We start from the raw sequence: 23,439 nt of genomic DNA, 5'->3' as shown, positions 1-23,439 counted from the left end.
GGGTGGACCCAGTGAGGCTGCAGGGTGGCTGGCTGACTGCAGTCACACTTTTGCGTGCAGATAAACCAAGTGAAGGAGAAGGAGCAAACAGTGAGACTGAAGGCTTAGGCTAGGGCCCCAGTGGGAATTAGAGCCTGAAAGCACCAACTGGAAAGACTTTTTCAGGGTCTAGGGGCTGAGAGAGGCTCCCAGGCCCACAGAGAGTTTGTAAGAGAGACCCACAGGGTCCTGGAGTACATGGGCCCACACACCCAGGAACCAGCACCAGAGGGCCCCAAATTGCTTGTTGGAAGCCACAGAGGGGACAGAAATCTGAGAGAGAGTGGAGTGGAGCAAAACGCCATTTTTTCCCATTCTGACCCCACCCCCACATACAGCGTCACAACCCGGTGACCGCGTTGCCTGGCCCTGGTGAACACCCAAGGCTCCATCCCTCAAACATAACAGGTGCGAACAGACCAAACGTTTTGATTAAGAACAGCTCAATGTCCCAGAGCTTATAATTCTAAGTCACCAAAAAATAGCCAGTCTTTCAGATGCACAGTTCAAAATACTGGTGATCAGGATGCTCATAGAATTGGTTGATTTTAGCCACAAATTAGAGGAACATATGAAGGCTAACCTGATTGAAATGATGGGAAATGCACAGGAAACCAATAGTGATGGAAAGGAAACTGGGACTCAAATCAAGGGAGTGGACCAGAAGGAACAAAGAAACAACCAAACAGAAAAGTAGGAAGAAACAGGAATTCAAAAAAATGAGGAGAGGCTTAGGAACCTCCAGGACATCTTTAAATGAATTATAGTGGTACCAGAACGTGAAGAGGAACAACCATGAGTGGAAAACTTATTTGAACAAATAATAAAGGAGAACTTCCCCAGTCTGGCAAAGGAAATAGACTTCCAGGAAATCCAGGAAGCTCAGAGAGTCCCAAAGAAGTTGGACCCAAGAAGGAACACACCAAAGCACATCATCATTACATTAGCCAAGATGAAAATGGAGGAGAGAATTCTAGAAGCGGCAAGAGATAAGGGGACAGTCACTTACAAAGGAGTTCCCATCAGACTGTCAGCAGATTTCTCAAAAGAGACCTTACAGGCAAGAAGGGGCTGGGAAGAAGTATTCCCAGTCATGAAATGCAAAGACCTACATCCAAGATTGCTCTATCCAGCAAAACTTTCATTTAGAATGGAAGGGCGAATAAAGTACTTCTCAGATAAGGTCAAAATCAAGGAGTTCATCACTACCAAGCTCTTATTATATGAAATGTTAAAGAGACTTATCTAGGAAAAAGACGTTAAAAAATATGAACAGTGAAAGGACAGAAAACTCGCAGTTATTAACAACGACCCTGAAAACAAAAGCAAACCAAGAGGACAGCTAGATCAGGAGCGGAACCATAGAAATGAAGAACACATGGAAGGTTAGCAACATGGGAGTGGGAAGAGGAGAAGGGGGAAGAAGGTACAGAGAATAAGTAGCATAGATGGTAGGTAGAAAATAGACAGGGGGAAGGGCAGAAATACTATGGAAAATACAGAATCTAAAGAAGTTGAGACACGTGGTTATAAACTAAGGGCGGGGGGAGAATGGTGGGGGAGGGATGTGTGGGGTGGAGGGGAGTGAAGGGAGGAATGGGACAACTGTAATGTTATAATCAATAAAATATATTTAAAAATGGTTGTCTGAGGTATCATTGGCAAATATGTTTTCCCAAACAGTTGGTTTTCTTTTTATCTTAATAATGTTTACTTTATCCATGCAGAAGCCTTCTATTTTAAATGAGATTTCACTTGTTTATTCTTTCCTTTATGTCCCTTGCTCTAGGGGACATATCAGTAACAATGTTGCTACGTGAAATATTGGAGATTTTTCTGCCAATGTTCTACTCTAGAATTTTAATGTTGTCATAGCTTATATTTAAGTGTTTTATCCACCTTGAATTTATTTTGGTGTATTGTGTAAGTTGGTTCTCAAATTTCATTTTTTTTTCCACGAAGCTGTCCAGTTCTCCCAACACCATTTGTTGAAGAGGCTATTGTTACTTCATTTTATGTTATTGCTCCCTTTGTCAAATATTAGTTGCTGATAGAGACTTGGGTTTATTTCTGGGCTCTCTGTTCTGTTCCATTGGTCTATGTGCCTGTTTTTATGCCAGTACCAGGCTGTTTTCATTACAGTGGCCTTGTAATACAATTTAATATAAGGTGTTTTGATCCCTCCTACTTTGTTCTTCTTTCTCAAAATTGCAGCTGCTATTCGGGGTCTTTTATGGTTTTATAAAAATGTTTGAAGTGTTTGTTTTATGTCTGTGAAATATGCCATTGGTACTTTAATAGGTATTGCATTAAATCTGTAAATTGCTTTAGGTACTATGGACATTTTGATGATGTTAATTCTTTCGATCCATGAACATAGTATATGTGTCCCTATGTTTGTGTCTTCCTTGATTTCTTTCTCCAGTGTTGTAGTGTTGTGTAGGTTACTGTATACAGTTCTTTTACCTCCTTGGCTAGGTTTATTTCTAGGTGTTTAATTTTTCTTTTTGCTTTAACGAATGGTATTTTTTTATTTCTGCTCCTGCTGTTTTATTGTTAGTATACTAAAATACCTTTGATTACTGGATATTGAATTTGTATCCTGCTGTTTTGCCAAATTCATTTATTAGTTCGGCAATTTTTTGGTAGAGTCTATAGGATTTTCCTTGTATATTATCATGTCACCTGCAAACAATGACAGATTTGTTTTCTCTTTTCAGATTTGGATGCCTTTTATTTCCTTTTCTTGTCTGATTGCTGTGTCTAAATTTTCCAATACTGCATTGAATAGAAGTGGTGAATGTGGAAAACCATGTGTTGTTTCTGATCATAGTGGCAAATATTTTAGTCTTTGCCCATTGAGTATGATGTTGACTGTACGTCTCTCATATACGGCCTTCCTTATACTGAGAAATGATCCCTCTATTCCCACTTTGCTGAGTACTTTTATTATGAATGGTTGTTGTACCTTAACAAAAGTTTTTTCCGGATCTATTGCTATGATCATGTGATTTTTGTCTTTGCTTTTGTTTATATGATATATTACATTTACTGATTTGTCAATAGTAAACCATCCTTACATTCCTCGATGATCCCACTTGGTCATGGTGAATAATATTTTTCATGTATTGTTGGATGCAGTTTGCCAATATTTTGTTGAGGTTTTTATTATCTATGTTCATCAGTGATATTGGCCTGAAGTTTTCTTTCTTTGTTGTGTCTTTTTTTTTAAAATATAATTTTTATTTAATTCTTGTTCACGTACAGGTTTCTGTCTTATATTCCCAACCCTGCCCGCCCCCCGCCCCATGCTCCCCGCTCTTTGTTGTGTCTTTATCTGGTTTTGAATTAGGGTGATGCTGGCTTCATAAAAAGAGTTTAGGCGTCTTCCATTATTTTGGATATGTTGAAATAGTCTGTGAAGAATAGGAGTTAGGTTTTCCTTAAATGCTTTGTAGAATTCTCTTGTGAAACCATCTGGTCCAGGGCTTTTGTGTGACAGGAATTTTTTGATTACTGCTTCAATTTCATCTGCTGTTATTGACCTGTTCAGGCTTTCTGCTTCTTCTTCATTGAGTTTCGGAGATTAAATTTTTCTAGAAATTTGTCCATTTCACCTAGGTTTTCAAATTTATTGGCATACAGTTCTTCATAGTAATTCCTTACAATTCCGTCTGTTTCTGTGGTGTCAGTTGTAATCTCTTGTCTTTCATTTCTGATTGTGTTTATTTGGTCCTCTCTGTTCTTTTCTTAATGGGCCTACTTAATGGCTTGTCTATTTTGTTCATCTTTTCAAAAAACCAACTCCTGGATTCATTGATCCTTAGAATTGTGCTTTTAGTCTCTATGTCATTTAATTCTGCTCTGATCTTGGCTATTTCCTTCCTTCTATTTGCTCTGGGCTGTCTTTTTTGTTTTTCCCTGAGTCCTTGTAGGTGTAGGGTTATGCTGTTTGTTTGAAATCTTTTTTAGATAGGCCTGTATTGCTATGAACTTCCCTCTCAGGACTTCCTTCACTGTGTCCCATAAGTTTTGGGTTGTTGTGAGTTAGTTTTCATTTGTTTCCAGAAACTGTTTGATTTCTTCCCTAATTTCATTCTTGACACATTTGTTGTTTAATAGCTTGCCATTCAGTCTCCATGATTTTGGGTGTTTGGGTATTTTTCTTTGGGGTTGCCTTCCAACTTCTATCCCTTGTGATCAGAGAAAACGCTTGGTATAATTTCAATTTTCTTGAATTTTTTGAGGCTCGTTTCACATTCTATCCTGTCTTTGAACATCTTCCATGTGCATTTTAAGAGAATGTGTATTTTGTTTCTTTGGGATGAAGGGCTCTATATATATCTGTTAGGTTCATTTCATTTAGGGTGTCGTTTAATGGTGCAATATCTTTGTTGATATTTTGTTTGTGAGATCTGTCCATTTTTGACAGTGGGGTGTTAAAATCTCCTACTATAATTGTGTTGCTGTCAATATCTTTCTTGAGGTCCTCTAGAATTTTCTTTATATATTTGGGTGCTCCTATGTTGGGTTCTCATATATTTACATTGTGAATGTCTGCTTGGTGGATTCTTCCCTTGAGTATTATGAAGTGACCTTCTGGATCTCTCTTTATGGCCCCTTTTTTGAAGTCTATTTTGTCTGATATGAGAATTACTACCCCAGCTTTTTTTTTCTTGTTCATTTTCTTGGAAATTTGTTTTCAGCCTTTTACTCTTAGTCTGTGTAGGTTTTTTGACCTCAGGTGGGTCTCTTGTAGGCAGCATATGTGTGGGTCATGCCTTCTTATCCATTCAGCTATTCTATGGCTTTTGATTGGAGTATTTAATCCATTTACATTTAAGGTTATTATTGATAGGTACTTATTCACTGCCATTTGTGTACCTGTGTTCCTCTCTGTCTCTCTCTTTTTCTTCCTTTCCTTAAAACAGCCCTTTTAGTATTTCTTGTAGAGATGGTTTGTTGGAGGCATATCCTTTTAGAGATATGTTGTCTTGGAAGCTCTTTATTTGGCCTTCTATCTTGATTGAGAGCCTTGCTGGGTACAGTAGCCTTGGTTGTAGGCCTCTGGTTCTCATTACTTGGAATATTTCTTGCCATTCTCTTCTTGCTTGGAGTGTTTTTATTGAGCAGTCAGTAGCTAACCTTATTGGGGCTCTCTTGTATGTTACTTCCTTTTTCCCCCTTGCTGCCTTTAAGATTCTCTCTTTGTCTTGGAGGTTTGCCATTTTCATGATGATGTGTCTTGAAGTTGGCCTCTTTGGGTTTCTCTTGAATGGGACTCTCTGTGATTCCTGGATTCGTGTGACTTTTTCTCTTATCAAATTAGGAAAGTTTTCTATCATTACTATTTTAAATAGGTTTTCTATCCCTTGTTCTTTGTCTTCTCCTTCTGGTATCCCTATTATTTGGATATTATTACGTTTCATATTTTCTTGCATTTCTCTTAATCCCTCTTCATTCTTTCTGAGTGTCTTTTCCTTTTCTTGCTCTTTATGAGTTTGTTTCTACTTTGTCCTCCAACTCACTGATCTGATCTTCTGCTTCATTGATCCTACTTTTGATTCCTCCTACTGTGTTCTTCAGTTCAGAGATTGTATTCTTCATTTCCCCTTGGCCTTTGCTGATAGTTTCTATTTCCTTTTTCATGTTGATATAGTTTGCAGTGAGTTCATTGTAGCTCCCCTCTAATTTGTGGTAGCTCCTTGTGACCTCTTTGAATTTCTTGATAATTGGTTCTTTGAATTCAATATCTGGTAGCTGTCTTGCCTCTCTTTTATCTCACACTCTTCCTGAGGTTCCTCCCTTTCTTTCATTGGGGGATTGCTTCTTAGTCTTCCCATTGTTTGTGAGACTCCTCTTGTTTGCCTCAGATTCTTAAATTGAGTCATTGTGACTCCCTGGGTTTATAGTGTGAACTTCTGTAGTAGAATACCTGTGAAATTCAGTGGTGAAGTCTCCTTCAGGTATCCTGATGTTCTCTGCTTCCACGTACTCCTTTGTGTGTGTGTGTGTGTGTGTGTGTGTGTGATCAGTTAGACGGGGAGGCAAAATGGTTTATGACAGCAGGAGAGTACTTTATGATATTTACCGTCACAGCCAGTAGAGAAGAGATAGAATATTTTTAGGGTCTATATGTGTTAACTCTAATCTTCAGCCCAACTTGCTACATTTAAAAAAGGATGGACAAAGGATAAGTATCTTGTTGGGGAGGGAAGGCTTGTGAGATGGATCTATAAAGCAGTGACGTTGTGAGCAGTAAAATTCTGAGGTAAGGTGAGAGTAAAGGATAATAAATAGGTGTAGTGTGTGAGCAAATTGAGTTAATCACCACAGTATTAGAATTCAGGAATCTGTAAAGTGGGATAAGATCTGGGAGATGTGCTGTGAAGTATTTACAGTTGTATAGAACAGCTATTATTTACAATAATATTAGAGCAACAATCATATGACAGACTCTATGTGATCTGTCTGAATAGGGGGTGTAGTGTGCTAAAGGGAAACAAGTGGCATGAAGTATAGAAACTTAGGAATACATTGTGGAGGAGAGGACAGGGGAAACCTGTCAAAAAACAATATAACCAGCCAAGACTAAGAAGCCTCTACAGAAAGAGGAAGAATACAAAGATAGTATTAAAATATAAAAGAGGTGAGAATAATGAAAAAATAATAATACAAATATGCAGCAACTTGTGGCTTCTCTGCTATAGCAAAGTAAAATTTGTCTCTTTGTCTCTACTGTTGGGATGCCCTCTTTGGGTCACACTCTGGTCTTTTCATGATTCCCAGTTGTTTTTGTCCATTGTGGGTAAAATAAAACAAAGCAATAAACAAACAACAAAAAAAGGCAGGAGAAGGGAGGAAAAAGTGATAAGCTTGGAAAGAAAGAAAGAAGGACTAAAACAGGAGGAAAGAAAGGAGAGGAAAAAAGTATTGAAAGATAAAATAATAATAAAATAAAAAAGATATAAGATTACTAAAAAAAAAGTTACTAAAGAACTCCCCCCTCCAAAAAAAAAAAAACCATCCCTTATTGGTTTCAAACTGCCCAAACTGATTTTTCTGGTTGCAGGAGGCTGAGGGTCCATTGGTGTAGTCTTTCTGAGAGTGCTCTCCCAAGAGCTAGCCTCTCCCTAGTGCTCCAAGTAGGGGATCTAGGTTCTTTTCAGAGCACCTTCCCCAGGGGTCCTCTCTGTGGGCTGGGGTGCAAGCACACATGTGTGCCAGCCAGGATGCCAGACTGTGGTGTGCACTCCCATGCGCCTGCCAGGCTGCTTGGGTCCTGTGGGATCTGGCATGGTCCTTCCCAGTTCTGTGGTGGTGCTTCTGCACCTCCTCTGGATCTCTGTCAGCCTGGGTGGGAAGCAAGCCAAGCTGTCCTCACAGGAGAACACCTCAGTCCACTTTCCAAAAAAAAACAAAAAACAAACTTCTCCAGAAAGCCTGCCTTTCAGCCCAGCCCAATCCCTAGCTAGATCGGTGAGGACAATGCTCCTCTCAATCCTCCCGGGCTGGTGACCACAGAGTCCCAAGTTGAACAAGGCCCTTTGTCCTTGTTACCCTCTCTGTAAACTCAAGCAGACAGATCTCTGCCCAGTGTGGCCCAGCCTTGCTTAGATGGGGAGGGAGGGAGCTGATCCAGCTCTCTTCCAAGGACCCTGCAGCAGGCCCAAGGCTCCCAATGAGTCTGTGGTACACCTGCCAGGTGCCCGGGCTCCCGAAGCATCCGTGGCAGGCATCCCTGGCGCTGGTTGCCTACTGAGGCCACTGGGCGTCGAGGCTCCCATTGCAGATGCCCCTGGCACTGGTCACAGACCAAGGCCTGTGGACCCTGACTGCAGTGGTGGCACGTAGGCTACTAGGTGCTGGCCGAGGGAGCCAGCCACCGCCACCACTGATCTTGTCTTTTCTCAGGTCCCGAGATCCCACTGACCTGCAGCTGTCTGGTCCTTCAGCATCCGTCACAATCTCTTGTCTCTTATTTTCATAAATGCTGGGGAGCTGTTGGTTGATTGCACTGTTCCTCAGTAGATCTGCCAGTTTTTTCTCCCATGTATACAGGAAATGGAATCTGCTTCATCCTACTCCATTGCCATCTTCCCAGTCCAGGGCTTTTGTGTGTTGGGAGTTTTTTTTATTACTGTTTCAATTTTGTCTACTGCTATTGGTCTGTTCAGGCTTTCTGCTTCTTTTTCATTGGGTTTTGGAAGGTTATATGTTTCTAGAAATTTGTCCATTTCACCCAGGTTTTCATATATCTTGGCATACAGTTCTTCATAGTAATTTCTTACAATCCTTTGTATTTCTGTGGTGTCAGTTATAATCTCTTGTCTTTCATTTCTGATTCTATTTATTTGGGTTCTCTCTCTTCTTTTCTTGATGAGCCTACTTAAAGGCTTGTCTATTTTGTTTATCTAAAAAAACCCAGCTCCTGGATTCATAGATCCTTAGAATTGTGCTTTTAGTCTCTATGTCATTTAATTCTGCTCTGATTTTGGTTGTTTCCTTCCTTCTACTTGCTCTGGGCTGTCTTTGTTGTTGTTCCTTGAGTCCTTGTAGGTGTAGGGGTAGGTTGTTTATTTGAAATGATTCTATCTCTTTTAGATAGGCCTGTATTGTTATGAACTTTCCCCTCAGGACTGCCTTAGCTCTGTCTCATAAGTTTTGAGTTGTCATGAGTTCATTTTCATTTGTTTCCAGGAACTTTTTGATTTTTTCTCCTAATTTCATTCTGGACCCACCATTATTTAATAACATGCTATTCAATATCCATGAGATTGTGTATTTTGGGCTTTTCCCCTTGGGGTTGGTTTCTAGTTTCAGTCCCTCATGGTTGGAGAAAATGCTTGGTATAATTTCAATTTTCTTGAATTTGTTGAGGCTTGTTTTGTGACCTATCATGTGGTCTATCTTTGAAAATGTCTCATATGCATTTGAAGAGAATGTGTATTTAGCTTCTTTGGGGTAGAATTCTCTATATTATCAGTTAAGTTCATTTGACCTAGGACATTTTTCAATGCTACACTATCTTTATTGATATTTTGTTTGGATGATCTGTCCATTTTTTGACAGCGGGGTATGAAAATCACCTACTATAATTGTGTTGCTGTCAATATCTTTCTTGAAGTCCTCTGAAATTTTCTTTATGTATTTGGCTGGTCCTATGTTGGGTACATATATATTTACAATGCTTATGTCTTCTTGATGGATTCGTCCCTTGGGTATTATAAAGTGACCTTCCTGATGTCTTTATGGTCCTTTTTTTGAAGTCTGTTTTGTCTGATACGATTATTGCTAGCCCGGTGGGTTTTTCCCCCCTGTCCATTTGCTTGGAAAATTTGTTTCCAGCCCTTCACTTTCAGTCTTTGTAGTTCTTTTATTCTGAGATGGGTCTCTTGTAGGCAGCATATGTGTGGGTCATGCTTTCTTATCCATTCAGCTATTCTATGTCTTTTGATTGGAGCATTTAATCCATTTACTTTTAAGGTGATTATTGATAGGTACTTATTCATTGCCATTTTCATACTTGTGTTTCTTTCTTTCTCTCTCTCCCTTTTCCTTCCTTTCCTTAAAGCAGTCCCTTTATCATGTCTTGCAGAGCTGGTTTGGTGGAGGTGTATTATTTTAGATTTCTTTCCTCTGGGAAGCTCCTGTTTTTGCCTTCTATCTTGACTGAAAGCCTTGCTGGGTAGAGTAGCCTTAGATGCAAGCTTATGGCTCTCATTACTTGGAATATTCCTTGCCATTCCCTTCTGGCTTGGAGCGTTTCCATTGGAAAGTCAGCTGCTAGCCATATCAGAGCTCCCTTGTATGTTACTTCCTGGTTTTCCCTTGCTGCCTTTAACATTCTTCATCTTGAATTTTGCCATTTAGTTATAATGTGTCTCAAAGTGGGCCTCTTTGGATTTCTCTTGATTGGGACTCTGTGTTTCCTGAATTGTGTGACTTTTTATTTCATCAAATTAGGGAAATTTTCCATCATTACTTTTTCAAACAAGTTTCCTACCCATTGCTGTTTTTCTTCTCCTTTTGCTATCCCTATTATATGGATATTATTACATTTCATGTTGTCCTGCATTTCCCTTAATCTTTCTTCATATTTTCTGAGCCTCTTTTTTTTTCTCTTTCTGGGTGTATTTTTCTTCCTTGTACTCTGGCTCAGTTATCTGATCTTTACTTCAATGAGCCTGGAATTTGTTCCTTTTACTCTGTTCTTCAGTTCAGAAACTTTTTTCTTCATTTCCTTTTGTCCCTTGTTGATAGTTTCTATTTTATCTTTTATGTTAATATAGTTTTCAGTGAGTTCATTGTAGTTTCCCTGTAGTTTCTTGTAATTCTCTGTGAGCTCATTGAACTTCCTGATAACCATTGCTTTGAACTCAGTATCTGATAGTTGAGTTTCCTCTATTTCATTTAGCATTCTTTCTGAGGCTTCTTTCTTTCCTTTCATTTGGGAATTTTTTCTTTGTTTTCCCATTGTTTGTGAGACTTCTTGTTAGTGTCAGCATCTTCAAGTTATTTGTTCTGACTCCCTGGGTTCATGGTGTGAACTTCTATGGTAGAATTCCTGTGAGATTCAGTGGTGCCGTTTCCTTGATCTCGTGAGCTCACTGGTATTGTGCTTTCCTTTAAGTTGGGTCTGTGTTTGTCCTTGGGTTTTGATTGTTGTTGGATATTTCTTTGGTTGGTCTGTCCCTCAGCTGGTTAAATGAGGGCCACTCTGTCCACCACCTGTTGTATTTTGTTGTGCTGGTGTGGGCAGGTTGTGTTGAAGCTGGTTCTTCCATGTGTACAAGGTTTTGAAGTTTCTTTTTTGCTCCTGTTCAGTTGTTTGTTCTGGGTAATTTCTCTACTGTTTAGTTGTATTTTCAGATAGGTCCTGGATTGAGGTTAGTGCGGTTTCCATTTCCTCCTTCACCTTCTGTTGTTTCTGTTGGTGGTTCCTTTGTTGCTGGGTTTCCTCTTCCAGTGCATATCCTGGTGTTCACCACTTTCACTTACTTTTTTTTTTGATCAGTTAGAGGGGAAAGCAAAATGGTTTATGACAGCAGGAGAGTATTCTATGATATTTACAGTAGCAGCCTGTAGAGAAGAGATAGGAGATCCTTTGGCTATGTATAGTGTTAACTGTAATCTTCAACCGAATTAGCCACTTTTAAGAAAGGATGGAAAGGAGATAATATTCTTATTGGGGCGGGAGGATTGCGAGTTGGGTCCAGAGAGCAGTGTGGTTGTGGGAGGTCAGATTCTGAGGTAAGGTGAGAGTAAAGGATAGTAAACAGTGTAGTGTGTGAGAGAATAGACTTAACCACTACAGTAATAGAGTTCAGGAGACTGTGAAGTGAGCTTAGATTTGGTAATGGTGTTGTGTAGTATTAAAATAGTATGGAGCAGCTATCATTCACAATAATAGTGGAGCAACAATCATATGACAGAATCTATGTGATCTGGATAACAAGAATAGGAAGTATCAGACCTTGAGTGCTGTGCTAATGGAACAGAAGTGAATTGAAATAAGTAAATTAAGAATACAGTATGAAAGTGGGAACAATGGAAATCAGTGAAATAATGCAGTTTAACCAGCTAAACAAAGAAGACTAAACAGAAAGAAAAGGAATAAAAAAACTATAATAAAATAAAAGATGTTAGAATAGTGTAAAATAATAATACAAATATGCAATAACTTGCAGGTTCTCTGTAGTAGCAAAGTGAAATTTGTATCACTTTCTTAGCTGTTGGGGTGCTCCCCTCTGTGGGTCCAACTCTGTTCTTTTCACAGTTCCAGGTTTTTTTGGTCTCTCTTGTGGGAATTTAAAAAAAAGAAAAAAGATGAGGGAAGGAAGAAGAAATAAAATGTGGAAGAAAGAAAGAAGGAATAGGTTGGGAATATAAGACAGAAACCTGTACTTGAACAAGAATTAAATAAAAATTATATTAAAAAAGAAAGAAGGAATAAAACAAGAAAGAAGGAAGGAGGGGGAAAAGTTGAAAGATAAAAAATAATAAAAATAAAAAAGAATTATTATTTTTCAAAAAGCCTCTGCTGGTTTCAAACTGGCCAACCCAGTTTTGATGGTCTTGCTGGTTGCAACAAGCTGAGGGGCTATTTGTTTCAATTTTCTCCCTTTCTGATCCACGCTCAGTCAGCCATGTGTTCACACTCACTCCAGGGCTAGCTGGGTGCCTCTTCCTGGGGCTTTCCCTGTGGGATCCAAGCCTTTTCCCTTGTGGGATCCAAGCCTTCTGCAGAGTGCACTCTCCCTGGGTTGTGGGTATGCGTACTTGGCCACCTCTGGTCCCATAGGTTGAGGTATGCTCTCTTCCCAGGCCTATGGGAGTGTATGCAGGGCCTTCCTTGCCATCTTGGGAGCACCACGTGGCTGGGTGGGAATGAGGCTGGAGTGGCTGCTGCAGGAGAATTCCCCAAACAATGTCTCTTTTTACGCTTTTTCTTTGAGAGATTCCTCCTACTCAAGCCTGCCACTCCATACTGAGGCCTGTCCTCTCTCACAGCCCAATTCTTCAACCAGTCTGGGGACTATCCGCATCAGGGCCTGTTGCTGCCCAACTGTCAATTCTCCCCAGCATGCCTCCACAGAGTCCTTGGGTGTTCACAGCCCCTGTATGTTTCCTACTTAGTTCTTATCCCCCTCTCTGCGACTTCAAGCAACTAGGTCTCTTCCAGTGCCGCTCAAACCTTGTTTGGCCAGGGAGGGAGCTGTTGGCCTGGCTCTTTACCAAGAACCCTGTAGCAGACTCAGTGGATGCCAAGCCTGGGACTGACTCCTCTCTAGTCCCAGGGATGTTACCCAGGAGCACTCCCCTTACTATCTGGTTTTTCAATGTCCACTACAGTTTTTGGTCTTCTATCTTCATATATGCTGGGGTACTGTTGTCTGTTTGCTCTGTTCTTCCATAGATTGGGTAAGTTTTTCTACCATGTATGGGGGGAAGTGGAATCCTCTCTCTTCTACCTCACCACCCTCTTTCCTATTCCTTATTCTCTCTTTATTGTATTTAATTTTCCTGCTTTCACTTCACTCATGTTCCAATAACACCCTGCTCTTGATCTTGTACTTTTTTCTGGTTATCCAAATGATATATATTTCTTGTCATATTACTGTCGTGCCAGTACTATTGTAAATAATCATTGTTCCATAAAATTCTACATACTACACAGCCATCCTCTCTGATCTTTGCTCATTTCACACTATTCCTGAGCATTATTATTGATGTGGTTAACTCTGTTCTCTCTCATACTATGCTACTTTCTATCCTGTCCTCTAACAAAAGTCTTATCTTGTTGGGAACTGCTCTGCCTGGATTCAGGAGTTATAACTGTCCCCCATGAATAAAGCTGAGTGAGTGACCTTCAGAATGCGAGCCACTAAGGAGACAAAGCTTATCTCCCTGGCAGCAGTACTGCTTCTGCTTCATTCATTTCTGCCCCTAACACTTGGTCAGTTAGTGAGTGATGGGTAAGACCCCTCAGAGGAGGGGCAACCTAAGCCAGACAGGATTACTTGGGAAGCCTTCAAGGAAGGACTTGGGGGGGGCACTGCAGCAAAGAGGGGGTGATGGGCCCTCACCCCCGAGTTGTTCCGACATATCCTGAGTCCCTGTTTCCATCTGGGAGGAGAACTTCCTGGTTCTAATCCACTTAAGTTTAAAAACCTATGACAGGAGGGGGGCAGGGCTGGGAATACAAGAAAGAAAACTGTACTTGAACAAAAGATAAATAAAAAAAATAAAGAGATTTTGCAAAATGTCAAAAAAAACCTATGACAGGAAAGACAGTGAAGTCCTCTGCTGGCTAGAGTAGGTTCTGGGGTGATCAGGCATAAGAAAGAATTAACAAAGTCCTGTAAAGCCTGCTTTATTGAGAGTGCTTTCATTCATATGATAAGGGTCCAAGCAGGAAATGAGTATGTCTCCCAGAGTTTTTGCAACCCCCTTACCTGACAGACACTGACTCAGATTAAGCCCTCATATCTCTTAGAAATGTTATCTACTGTTTGATCCTTGCCACCTGACATTGATTGATGAGCTTTACCTGTATTCCTGTGTGTTCCAAACCTAGTAAAAGCCATTGAAGAAGAGGTTCTTGGTACTTCTCCTTTGAGAGATTGACCACCTCTCCTCCCCAAGCAGATCATGTTTCAGTAGTTTCATTTTAATCCGTGGTGGATGGGGGTACTTACGGGCAAAGTTGCCCCCACATTATCTCTCTTTCACCTTTTATAAAAAGTGGCTAGTTGGGTGAAATATCATGCTTAATGCTATACATATCTAAAGAATCTCCTATCTCTTCTCTATTTGCTGGTACTTTAAATCCCATAAAATACTCTCTCACTGTTTTTTTTAAAAGATTTTATTTATTTATTTGTTTTTAGAGGGGAAGGAGAGAGGGAGAGAAACATCAATGTATGGTTGCCTTTTTGTGCATCCCCTGCTGGTAGTTAGCCTGCAAGGAACCGGTTTGCAACCCAGGCATGTGCCCTGGCTGGGAATCGAACCGCGATCGTCTGGTTCGCAGGCCCGTGCTCAATCCACTGAGCTACGCCAGCCAGGGCCTCTCTCACTGTTTTAATCCATTTTCCCTACCCCCTGCCACTGATCACATAAAAGAATAGGTGGGTGCTGTGAACATCGGTATACTCGCTGGAGGAGAGAAACAACCAACAAAGAAATCAGCAAAAGGTAAAAACCCAAGTAGAATGAGAAAACCCACACAAACAGAAGAAAGAGCAAACCTAGAGTGTCCAGAAAAGAAGATCAAAGAGACCACTGCACTAAACCATATAGAATTCCTAACATAGAAATTCACCCTACAAAGACAGCTAGCAAAGTGAAACATCATGAAGTGCAGAAACAAAGAAAAAGAGTCACCCAAAATGGGGAGACAAAAAAACCCATGCAATCAAAAGGAATGGAAGACTCCTCACTAAAAGAGCTAAAAGAAATGGAGGTAAGCAAACTATCACATATAGTATACAAAATAATGGTTATAAAGATGCTCAAGGAACTCACAGACAACTACAAGCAACTGAGGGAGAACTACATCAGCATGAAAAAAAACCCCAAAACTATACACAAAAACCAGAAAGAAATAAACAGTAAAATCTTGGGAATAGAAAAGACAATAGAAGGAATTACAAGCAGGCTGAATGAAGAGGATTGAATCAGTGAGCTTGAGGACAAGGTAGAAGAAAAACACCCAGAAGGAGCAAGAAAAGGGAAAGAGACTCAGAAAGAAGAAAGCAGTGGTAGGGGAACGGCAAGAGAACATGAAATGTAACAATATCTGTATAATAGGGATACCAAAAGGAGAAGAACAGCAAGAAAGAGAAAACCTGTTTGAAAAAGTAATGATGGAAAACTTCCCTAATCTGATGAGAGAAAAAGTCACACGAATCCAGGAATCACAGAGAGTCCCAATCAGGTGAAACCCAGAGGCCCACTTCAAGACACATCATCATGAAAATGGCAAACCTCCAAGACAAAGAGAAAATGCTAAAGGCAGCAAGGGAGAAAAAGGAAGTAACATACAAGGGAGCCCCAATAAGGTTGGCTACTGATTTCTCAATGAAAACACTCCAAGCAAGAAGAGAATGGCAAGAAATGTTTCAAGTAATGAGAACCAGCAGCATGCAACCAAGGCTACTGTACCCAGCAAGGCTCTCAATCAAGATAGAAGGCCAAATAAAGAGCTTCCAAGACAACATATCTCTAAAAGAATATGCCTCCAACAAACCATCTCTACAAGAAATACTAAAAGGGCTGCTTTAAGGAAAGGAAGGAAAAGAGAGAGATGGAGAGGAACACAGGTACATAAATGGAAATGAATAAGTACTTTTTAATAATAACCTTAAGCATAAATGGATTAAGTGCTCCAATTAAAAGCCATAGAATAGCTGAATGGATAAGAAAGCATGACCCACACATATGCTGCCTACAAGAGACACACCTGAGGTCAAAAGACCATTACAGACTAAAAGTGAAAGGATGGAAACAAATTTTTCAAGCAAATGGGCAGGGGGAAAAAACCCACCGGGCTAGCAACAATCGTATCAGACAAAACAGACTTCAAAAAAGGGGCCATAAAGAGAGACCCAGAAGGTCACTTCATAATACTCAAGGGAAGAATCCACCAAGAAGACATAACCATTATAAATATATATGTACCCAACATAGGGCCAACCAAATAAGATTATATTATATTAGATAAGATTAGATTAGATTATTATATTATATTCTAATAAAGAAAATTTTAGAGGACTTCAAGAAAGATATTGACAGCAACACAATTATAGTAGGTGATTTTCATACCCCACTGTCAAAAATGGACAGGTCTTCCAAAAAATATCAACAAAGATAGTGTGGCATTGAAAAATGTCCTAGATCAAATGAACTTAACTGATAATACAGAGAATTCCATCCCAAAGAAGCTAAATACACATTCTTTTCAAATGCATATGAGACATTTTCAAAGATAGACAACATGATAGGTCACAAAACAAGGCTCAACAAATTCAAGAAAATTGAAATTATACCAAGCATTTTCTCCAACCATGAGGGACTGAAACTAGAAACCAGCCCCAAGGGAAAAAAACCCAAAACACACAAACTCATGGATATTGAATAGCATGGTGTTACACAATGAATGGGTGAAGAAAAAGATCAAGGAGGAGATGAAAAAGTTCCTGGAAACAAATGAAAATAAAGTCACAACAACCCAAAGCTTACGGACAAAGCAAAGGCAGTCCTGAGAGAGAAGTTTATAGAGACACAGGCCTACCTAAAAAAAATGATAGAAATATTTCAAATAAACAACCTACCCCTACACCTACAAGGATTCGAGGAACAACAAAGACTGCCCACAACAAATAGAAGGAATGAAATAACCAAGATCTGACCAGAATTAAACAACATAGAGACTTAAGATACAGTTCTAATGATCAATGAATTCAGGAGCTTGTTCTTCGAAAAGATGAAAAAAATTGAGAAGCCACTAAGAAGGCTCATCAAGAAAAAAAAAAGAGACGACCCAAATAAACAAAAACAGAAAGGAAATAGGCAAGATTATGAGTAATACAACAGAAATAAAAAAGCTTTTAAGAAATTAATGTGAAGAACCATATGCCAAGAAATTTGAAAATCTACGTGAAATGGACAAATTTCTAGAAAAATATAATCTTCCATATTATAAACTCAAAATATAAACTCAATGAAGAAGCTGAAAGCCTGAACAGATCAATCAATAGCAGGTGACAGAATCGAAGCAGTAATAAAAAAACTCCCAACACACACAAGCCCTGGACTGGATGGTTTTACAGGAGAATTCTACAAAGCATTTAATTAAGAGCTAATGTCTATCCTTCATGGAATTTTCCAAAAACTCCAACAAGTTAGAAGACTCCCAAATTCTTTTTATGAGGCTAGTATCAACCTAATGCCAAAACCAGATAAAGACACAACAAAGAGAGAAAACTTCAGATGAATTTCTCTGATGAACAGAGACGCTAAAACCCTCAACCAAATATTGCCTAACCACATCCAGCAATACATTAAAAAGATCATACACCACTACCAAGTGAGATTCACCCCAGCATTGCAAGGATGTTATAATATTTACAAATCAATAAATGTAATACATCAGATAAACAGAAGCAAAACCAAAAATCACATGATCATAGCAATAGATGCAGAGAAAGCATTTGGTAAGGTACAACACCCATTTATGATTAAAACATTTAGTAATGTGAAAATAAAGGAAGCATTCTTCAACTAATGAAAGCCATATGTGAGAGACCTAAAGCTATCATCATGCTCAATGAGAAAAAACTAAAATCTTTTCCATGAAGATCAGAAACAAGACAAGGTTTACCACTGGCACTCCTTCTATTCAACATAGTATTGGAAGTCCTTGCCATAGCAATCAGACAAGAAGAAAAAACAAGAGGCATCCAGATTGGAAAACAGGAAACAAAACTGTCACTATTTGCAGATGACATGATAGTGTATATAAAAAATCCTATAGACTCCACCTAATTCTATAGACTCCACCTAAGTGCTCGACCTAATAAATTTATTTGGCAAAACAGCAGGATACAAAATCAATATTCAGAAATCAAAGGCAATTTTGTACACCAACAATAAAATATCAGAACAGAAATCAGGGAAAAATGTCATTTGATATAGCAACAAGAAAAATAAAATACCTAGGAATAAACCTAACTAAGGAGGTAAAAATGTGTATTCAGAAAGCCACACAACCCTAAAGAAGAAAATTAAGGAAGATACAAACAAATGGAAGCAGGTACCATGTTCATGGATTGGAACAGTTAACATCATCAAAATGTCCATACTACCCAAAGCAATTTATAGATTTGATGCAATAGCTATTAAAACATCAATGGTATATTTCACAGATATAGAACAAACGCTTCAAAAATGTATCTAGAACCATAAACCCGAGTAGCTGCATCAAATTTGACATAGAAGAGCAAAGTATGAGGGATCACAATACCTGATATTAAACTGTATTACAAGGCCAGTGTAATCAAAACAGCCTGGTACTGGCATAAGGACAGACACATTGACCATGGGTCAGAAGAGAGAGCCCAGAAATCCAAGTTTCTATGGCCAGTTATTATTGAATAAAGAAGGAAGAAGCATAAAATGTAGCATATGTAGCCTCTTCAACAAAAGGTGTTGGGATAGCTCGACAGCTACATGCATAAAAATGAAACTTGATCACCAGCTTACACTATACACAAAAATAAAATCAAGGTGATTAAAAGACATAAATATAAGTCATGACATCATTTGAGTCCTTCTGGAGAACATAGGAAAATATCATACATTTCATACAGCAGTATTTTCACTGATATGTCCCCCAGAGCAAGGGACATAAATGGAAGAATAAACAAATGGGATCTCATCAAAATAAAAAGCTTCTGCATGGCTAAAGAGAACAGCATTAAAATGAAAAGAGAACCAACCATATGGGAAAACATATTTGCTAATGACATCTCCGACAAGGATTTGATCTCTAAAATATATAAATAACTCACACAACTTCATTCCAAGAAGACAAGCAACCCAATTAAAAAATGGGCAAAGGACTTCAACAAATATTTCTCCATAGAGAGGTCATAGGGAGGGTCCAGAGATATATGAAAAGATTCTCAGTATTTCTATCTATCAGAGAGATGCAAATTAAAACTACAGTGAGATACTACTTCACACTGGTGAGAATGGACATTATAAACAAAGCAACAAACAACAAGTGTTGGAGAGTTTGTGGAGAAAAGGGCACCTTAGTGCACTGTTGGTGGGATTGCAAAATTGTGCAATCACTATGGAAAACAGTATGGAATTTTCTCAGAAAACTAAAAAGGGATCTGATTTTTGACCCAGCAATTAAACTGCTAGTATTATATCCCATATATCCTGAAACATCAATCCAAGCGAACCTATTCACCCCAATATTCTTAGCAGCATAATTTACAATTGCCAAGTTCTGGAAGCAACCTAAGTCCCCATCAGTGATTTAGTGGATCAAAAAACTATGGTACATTTACACAACGGAATTCAAAACAGCAGAAAGAAAGAAGGAGCTTCCACTTTTGCAACAGCATAGATAGAACTGGAGAGCATTATGGTAAGTGAAATGAGCCAGGCAATGAAAGAAATACCATATGATCTCACCTTTAACTGTAACCTAATCAACAAAACAAAGAAGCAAGTACAATATAACCAAAGATATTGAAGTTAAGAAAAAACTGACAGTAACCAGAGGGGTCAGGTAAGGGGTAATGGAGGGAAAAGCGTGAAGGATTTATAGGAACAACTATAAAGGATCAATGGACAAAAGAAGGGGGGTGTGGAAATGGGAGGGAGGGTGGGGATTTCTGGGGTAGTCAGGAGGGATAGGGAAAAAGAGAGAATACTTTACTTGAACAACAATAAAATTCAAAATATTTAATAAAGAAATAAAATAAAAATAAAAATTTAATATGAGAAGTCCAAGAAAAGTATGAGGAGTCAATGAATATGATGGAGATTACAATGATCAACTGCAACATATTAAATAAATATTTTTCTCAAAAAGTAATTTATATTGAAGGTCCTGAATATTTATTTAAGAAAAAGTAATAAATGTATTTTTTGTAAAAAAGTAAATAGGTTAATTTTTACTATTGTAAAAAATAAGTTGTAATTGTTCACACATGCGCATTGTAGTCTACTTTTCTTGTCTGTGATGTTGCATCCATGTCAAACAAACTGTTCTTGTTATATTAAGAATGGCTCAACTTTTTACAGACAGACCTCATACTTTACATTCCCATGACTATTCATTAACAACCAATATCTACTTCTTAATCACTTCACCTTTTTTATTCATGCCCTTCAATGCTCCCCCCATCTAGCAACCACAAAAATGATCACTATATCCATGAATCTATTTCTCTTCTGTTTGTTTGTTTGTTTATTTTTCTTAGATTCAATTGCTGATAGATATGTATTTATTGCTCATTTATTGTTCATATTTTTAATCTCTTTTCCTTCTTCTTCTTACACAGGACACTTTAACCTTTCATATAATACTGGTTTGGTGGTGAAACTACTTTAGCTTTTTCTTTCTGGGAAGCTTTTTACTTGTCCATTGATTCTAAGTGGTAGCTTTGGTAGATAGAGGAATTTTGGTTGTAGGTCCTTGCTTTTCATCACTTTGAATATTTCTGTTCAATCTCTCTGTCCTGCAAGGTATCTGTTGAGAAATAAACTGGCATTATTATGGGGACTCCTTTGTAGGTAACTACCTGCTTTTCTCTTGCTGGTTTTAAGATTCTTTTTGTCTTTAATATTTGCATTTTAATTATCATGTGTCTTGGAGTGAGTCTCTTTGCATCCATCTTGTTTGGGACTCTCTATGCTCTCTGGATCTGTATGTGTATTTACTTCACCAAGTTAGGGAAGCTTTATTATTTTTTCAAGTAGGTTTTAAATTTCTTGCTGTTTCTCCCTTCTCCTTTCAGCACCCTCATGATGCAAAAGTTGGTAAACTCGAAGGTGTCCAGGAAGGTCCTTACACTATCCTCATTTTTTTTGCATTTTTTCTTTTTTGCTGTTCTGATTGTGTGTGTGTGTGTGTGTTTGCTTCCTTATTTTCCAAATCTCTGAGTTGATCTTTGACTTTTCTACTCTACCATTGATTTCCTGTAATGTATTGTTCATTTCTTTTTTATGTTTTCTATTCCTGTTTTTTAAAATATTTTATTTATTTATTTTTTAGAGAAGGGACAGGGAGGGAGAAAGAGAGGGAGAGAAACATCAATGTGTGGTTGCCTGTCATGCACCCCCTACTCAGGATCTAGACCACAACCCAGGCATGTGCCCCTACTGGGAATTGAACCAACACCGTTTGGTTTTCAGGCTGACACTCAATCCACTGAACCACACTAGCCAAGGCTTTATTACTGTTTTTATGTTTTCTATCTGTTTGTTGAAGTTCTCACTGAGTTTATCTACTCATCCCATAAATTCATTGAGTATCCTTATAACCAGTGTTTTGAACTCTGCATCTAGTAGATTGCTTTTCTCCATATTGTTTAGTTTTTTTTCTGAAGTTTTGTTCTGTTCTTTCATTTGGGCCATGTTTCTTTGTCTCCTCATTTTGCAGTCTTCCTGTGTTTGTTTCTATGTATTATGTAGAGCGGCTATGTTCCAAGCTTGTTGGAGTGCCCTAATATAGGGTCCAGTGGCACAGCCTTCCATTCACCCAGGTAGGACATTCGAGGTGTGCCACCTATGTGGGCTGTGTACACTCTCCTGTTGTAGTTGAGCCTTGATTGCTGTTGACACATCAATGGAAAGATTTAAGTACAGGCCAATCAACTACAATGACTGGCTATGACCACTGACCACTGACCTCTGACCTCCGAACACCGTGGAGGATCAGGTGTTCAGGGTCCCACCCCATGAGACAGGACTTACTTCAGCAGAGCTCTGATACCAGATGAGTCAGCCCCTTGAATATACTTCTTCAGTAGGTGCTTGGGTGACAGTGTTTCAACATAGTCTGAAGCTATTCATTGGCCATGTTGGCTTTGGAGTCTCCTGAGAGGTATAGGCCAAGGTCAGCTTCCACCTGTGTTCTTCCCAGGGGCATTTGGTATGAGCTACAACAAAGCAATCTGCAGATGGCTGCTGCTTGTGCTGAACTTATAGGTTCCTAGGCAAGCTGTGAATTGAGCTTGCAATGCTAGTTCTGCATACCTCTTGCCACTTAGCAAGAGGTATGGTACATTTACACATCTGGCCTTGCTGAGGCCAGATGCTGCTTGTCTGAGAGATTTTAGGAAAATCTAAAGCAGGGACCAAGACAGGCCATTTGTATGGAGAAGCTACTGGAAATAGCTTAGGTGGGCCTGAAAGTTGGGCCTGGTGGGTCTCAGGGGTTCACCTCTGTGGGGCAAACAATGATAGTCAGGTTGATAGGGTCTGAGATTTAGTGTCTGCCTACTGGCTCTAGTGGTAGGGTTTATCACAGGAACAATGGTCCCTGCCAGTACAAGCTGTCTGCCCTGCCAGCTTTCTCCCTGTGGCTGGACAATTTAATACTTCTCCATATGACTCTGGTGCTTTTCAAGCTGCTGCCCCGGAACTGGAGCTCAGAGGGAGTGAGCCCATGTATGTGCATGTGCAGGCCCTTTAATAGAAACTTCCTGGGGCTCCAGAACCCTCAGTCTCACTCATCCACAATCCTCACTGATTTTTACAGCCAGAATTTATGGGGAGTTCTCTTTCTGGCACTGGAACCCTGAGCTGTGGGGCCTGGTATAGGGCTGGGACCCTTTGCTCCTCAGGGGAGAACCTCTGTAGCTGATATATATTTCCTGAGACCAGCATGGTCCACATCTTTTTCCCTCCACTAATCTTGATGTGTCTTCTTCTTAAGTTCCTTAGCTCCAGGACTTCCATGGAGCCAGATTTCAGGAAGCTCTGGATGATGGCTGTCCTGTAGTTTAGTTGTGGTTTTCATGTGGTTGTGGAAGGAGAAAGGTACTGGGTTTACCTATGCTTCCATCTTGACCAGAAGTTACTTTAGATGATTCTTGCTCTGACACTGCAAGTCAGGTTGGGGATGGGACCTGATCATGTTTACTTGGGAGGGGGAAGCTGAATTACAGAGATTTCACATTTATTCAGAGGTGAACGTGGGGTGCTGATGAGGTTATGAGGGGCTAGGGCTCCCCCATGTCATCCTTTAGTGCTATCCCAGGGGTTTTATTTTGTCAGAGCTCCTAATTTTTCATGAAAAGCTAAAAATACTAAATTTTATCAGAAATAAAATAAAATAAAATATCACAATTTTAAAATATGGGCAATTAA

The sequence above is a fragment of the Sturnira hondurensis genome, unplaced genomic scaffold (genome assembly GCF_014824575.4).
Source record: "Sturnira hondurensis isolate 20B ecotype Veracruz unplaced genomic scaffold, ASM1482457v3 Scaffold0009244, whole genome shotgun sequence".
NCBI classification, from domain to species: domain Eukaryota; kingdom Metazoa; phylum Chordata; class Mammalia; order Chiroptera; family Phyllostomidae; genus Sturnira; species Sturnira hondurensis.
Note: the sequence above shows the minus strand (reverse complement) of the source record.